At 36.9% G+C, this 5,179-nt stretch overlaps 1 pseudogene; it reads left to right on the top strand.

Annotated features, from left to right (window-relative positions):
• The first annotated feature begins 2,153 nt into the window (after nucleotides 1-2,153).
• Nucleotides 2,154-3,265, top strand: LOC100750335 (annotated as a pseudogene).
• Nucleotides 3,266-5,179: the final 1,914 nt, after the last annotated feature.

Below are 5,179 nucleotides of genomic sequence, written 5' to 3' on the forward strand. Positions count from 1 at the left end.
AAAAAAAAAATAAGTGACACACTGGAAGACAAATGTCACACAATTTCAATTTTATGTGTAACCTAGAAATGATGAACTTATGGGAACAGAGAGCAGAATTGTGGTTATTGGGCTTCATTGTGGGTCTTTTAACAATGGGGAAATGATTGGTTTAAGGATATAAAACTGCAGTTGGACAAGAGGCATGGACTCTGTGAAGTCTTGAGGTCTACTGAGAGCATGATAAATATGGTTGATAACAATATGCTATATTTTAAAAGTTGTGAGATAGTATACTTTAAGTGTTCTCAAAACAAAAATGATGAATATGTGTGATATAACATGTTAATTGGTTTAATTTAGCCATGCCATTGTGAACATACTGTATTCTGTATCATAATTGTGCATGACTTTATTTATGAACTAAATAAATAAATGAAAAAAAGCAGAAATAATAAAATATAATAGAATGATTTTTTTTAAAAAAAGAAGTACCAAAGTGTACTTAGATATGTAAAGGATATGTAAAGGGTGCCCAAGTTGCACATCATCACTAGTAAAAAATTATAAAAGATACTATGATTTTATATCATCTTACTGCATCCCTCTGTCTGAGATTCATTGAAACCTTGCACACTGTAGAAATAGGAAGGAAACATAGTGGGTTTGACTTTAGCCATTGAAAATACCTGTTGCAGCCAATGCCATGTCTTACAATCCTAGTCATCCAGACAAGCATCTATTAAATCCACTTGGGCAACCCTTAAGCAATGCTGGAAGCTGTGTGTTTAAAATGTAAATAGAAATGCCTTTGAAGATGTTAGCATGATTTTCATTACCATTTAGGGTAAGAGATAGAGGTATAGAGAATAAGCTTTTTGGTACACATATGTGCTTTTACAGTGCAGAAGTGGATAATACATAATAAATGCAGGGTTAGTCATAAAGTATTTTCTAGCTTCACTTACAACTCTTTTTTGTTCCTTTTCACATGCATAGCAATGGTGGCTTTTAAGTAATCTCATGTTAAAAATAATAATCTTGAAATAAATCATGTTTGCTTTGTGCAAGCTCATCTGTCATGCCACTCCTTGACAGAGGCCATGTTATCTCTTTCTCTAGCAGTGTTAACCAGATTGCAGCTGTTTCTCCCTTGCTTTGTCCAAAGAACACTCAGGATTTCTATTTAACTGCATCATCTGTGAGCTGACTTAAAGAATTGAGTTTTTAATGGTTTATTTGTTTTTATTTTATATATACAAATGCATACACACACACACACACACACACACACACACACACACACATATGTATGTATATATATAGTCTCCTCACTTGGAGACCAGGAGAAGGTATCAGGTACCTTAGAACTGGAATTAAGGATGGCAAACCAAGTCTTGTATACTGGGAACTGAACCTGGGTCCTCTGTAAGAGAAGCAAGTACTCTTAATTGCAAGTCATTTCTTTAGCCTCTGAACTACAGATTTATGTATGACTACCAACCTTTGGGAATCCATTACCCACAAACAATACTTGGTAAATGGAAGGAAATAGCATATGAAGGGAAGAAGCTAGGTTAATGTGCAGAATATTCAAATGTGTATATTGGTTATAAAATGTACAAGTGACTATCAAAAAAGTTAGGATCTGTACCTTTTGTTCATAATGTGTTCCCATCATGTAGATGAATGCCTTTGCACAGTATTTATCACTTCAGTAAAAACTTATTGAATAAGGGAGTTTGAGGGCAGCCTGGTCTACAGAGCAAGTTCCAGAATAGCCAAACTTAGGCATTGAAGGAAGCCATCAAAAACTAAAAGCTCGTTAGATGTAATTGAGTAAGGGGGCCATGTTCCAGCCCCAAAGGGCAGCAGAACTTGGCAGCTTCAGCTATGGTGGTTGTGGGTTTAGAGGTAAGGATAAAAGAAAGGGACTATGGAATTTGCCCCTGTGACTAAGGAAAGTTGCTGAGGCCAGGCATGTGTCAGGGGTGTCCCCAAATGGGGGCCCAGAGAGGCCATTTTGTGAAGCTGTGAAGTTGAAGCATGGATTGCCTTGGAGATGCCAAGAACCATGTTGGAGATGCCAGAACCATGGTATACCTGCCAAGAAAAGCTGCTAACAGGGAGTGTAACTATCCCAAAAGAAGTGCGTTTCCATCAACAAAACTGAAATGAGCTGGAGATCTGAAGAACAGTTTGACATTAGACTTGGAGATGCAGTTTGGAGTTTGCCCAGATGGTTTTTGATGTTGCTTTGGTCCAGTATTCCCTCACTATACTCCCTGCCCTCCATTTTGAAATGGTTCAGAATAAATTGGCTTATCCAGTTTGAAGACTCTGCTAATGCCAATGCCTCCTGTATGTTCAACAAATACCACAAAAAGTACTGCATGTTCAACAATGATATCTAAGGCACAGCCTCTGTAGTTGTGGCAGGGATCCTGGCTGCCCTGAGAATCTCCAAGAATGGTCTCTACAATCATGTGTTTGTTTTCCAGGATGTGGGTGAAGCAACCACAGGCATCACCCCACTCCTTCTTATGGCCCTGAAAAAGGAAGGCATACCCAAGGCAGAAGCCATAAGGAATATCTGGATGGTCAAAGATAGAGCCACCTGAAACATGAGAAGAGTTTGCCCAAGAGCATCCTGATGTCAACTCCCTGGAGGAGGTAGTGAGGCTGGTGAAGCCCACAACAATTATAGGTGTTGCTGCCATGGCAGGAGCCTTCATGGAGCAGATTCTGAGGGACATGGCCTCTTTCCACAACTGTCTTATCATCTTTGCCCTGAGCAACCCCACCTGCAAGGCTGAGTGCACAGCTGAGAAGTGCTACAGGTTCACTGAGGGGCAAGTGATCTTTGCCTGTGGAAGTCCTTTCAAGAGTGTGACTCTGGAAAATGGCAGGATATTCATTCCTAATTGGGGAAACAATGCCTATATGTTTCCTGGGGTAGCACTGGGTGTCATCACTGGTGGGATCCAACACATCCCAGATGAAATCTGCCTCCTGATGGCAGAGTATATTGCCCAAGAAGTCTCTGAGAAGCACCCATCCAAGGGGGAAACTGTACCCACTACTGAGCACCATCCAGGATTTGTCTCTGAGAATTTCAGTTAAAGTCCTCGATTATGCATATAAACACAACCTGGTCTCCTGCTGTCCAGAGCCCAAGGTCAAGGAGGTTTTTGTAGGATCTCTGAACTGTACTCCAGACTATGAATCCTTCACAGTAGACTCCTGCAGTTGGCCTAAGGAAGCTATGAGCGTTCAGATGGTCTGATGCACTTTCTGGAGATTGTTTGTGCTGGATGAAGAAAATCACTAAAAACAGGTTCCAAAATGGCAAAAAGTCCTTATTAAATAAGTGAATATGATTCAAAGTGAAATATGAGGGCCTAAAGATATTCTTACAGAAATTTGTAACCAAAACACAAAATATTGATTTGAAATGATAAGATTTAGGGGATTGTAAGGCAAAATTCTAATTAATTAAATGCAAAAAGGAAGAAAAATTTTCAGTTACATGCACTGTTTCTCTTACTGAATAAATCAGTAAAGTTAACCAAATTAAGCCAAAAATGTGTAATATGTGTCCTCTGGCATGTATCATTAAGTCAATATCTATGTGTAATTCAAAATTTTTAATTAAGATTTATTTTGTTTCTTATACATAGTTTCACACTTGAATATAACGAACATTAGTTGTTAATTTGCTTTTACTCAAAGTAAGATTGCATATATTTATGAGGTACGGTTTGATGCTTTGAATCATGGATCCGTTTTAGAACTATTAAATCAAGCTAGTTAACATGTCCATTAACTCATCAACTAATTTATTTTGATATGTGGTTAGAATATTAAAAATCCACCTTTTAGCTTTATAAAATAATTAATTTTATCATTTGTTTTGAGACAGGATCTCACTATGTAACTGTAGCTGGCCTCAAAATCACAGAGGTCATCTACCCTCCTGGGTGCTGGAATTAATGGCATGTGCCACCACACTTCAAATTTTAGGCTTTTTAGGTACATAATATGTTATAATTATATGCATCCAACTACTTCTTTAGGGCAATTTTCAATCATCTTTCCCTTTGTTATGTTGTCCCAAACCAACCTTAGGTAACTACCTGTCTTCTCTCTTTCTATGAGATTAACTTCCTAGACTCTACATGTCATAACATATGTTCATGGCCAGCAATGAAAGGAATATTTTGACACATAAACACAAAGAAGTGTGTATTAACTTACTGTTAAGTCTGAAAACTGGAGCAATGTTATAATACAGAAATTATAGGCAACTAGACACAGAACTACAATCTCATTATGTAAATATTTCAGAAAATACTATTTTACAAACAGAAGAAATAAAGATTGATTCAAGAAATTATTCTGCCATAATTAACTATGACATTTGAAAGTGGGTTACAAATGTGAATGCTTAACAGATAAAAATGACTTCTTTGTTAGCAGAATCAGACATTAGTATAGGTCCTTTTAAATATTTTAGGTTAAAGAACTAAATATTTTACAATTGAAATAATGAAACTTTTAGAAAGCTAAAAGTAAGAATCTGAAGATGCTGTAATACAGGACCAGAATTTATAGGTAGCCATATTTGCTGAGGTTAAAAATTGCTGTTTATCCAGTAAAAGAAGACAAAGATGTAGTAATTTCTGTGTCTAAGTCCTCATTCCTGCCTCTCCATATGCTAACTGATCTTGTCAGTAACTTAGGTTCTCCATCTGAATGTATCTGAACTTGAGGTTTGAAGGATATAAAAGTTAAAGGATATTCATGTTAGCTGACATTTATCCTCACTTCAACCATTGTATCTGAAGAAATTAGTTTTTACCCACTAAACCCTTGCAAATGTAAGGCCAAAATTGCATCTCTTGATAAGAAGGCAATATGTAAGTGTATTAACACTCAAGGTTTTTAGTCATTCTAATGATTTCAAATTTGTAAAAAAATGTTAGCAAGCAGTCACTGTACATTGTAATTGGAATGAATTCTCCTTATAGCATAATTCAAATTAAAACACCGAATAGCCAATAGAAATAGGGGTATCATACACAACAGGAAGCCCAAAGACTTGGGCTCTCAGCTTGCTACTCCTAAATCTGTCTTTAGGAAGACTTATATGAACACATTTGAACCCCAAAGGCAACAAATTGGAAGTGACTTTGATAAC

This window comes from Cricetulus griseus, chromosome 4, assembly GCF_003668045.3.
Source record: "Cricetulus griseus strain 17A/GY chromosome 4, alternate assembly CriGri-PICRH-1.0, whole genome shotgun sequence".
Taxonomy (NCBI): domain Eukaryota; kingdom Metazoa; phylum Chordata; class Mammalia; order Rodentia; family Cricetidae; genus Cricetulus; species Cricetulus griseus.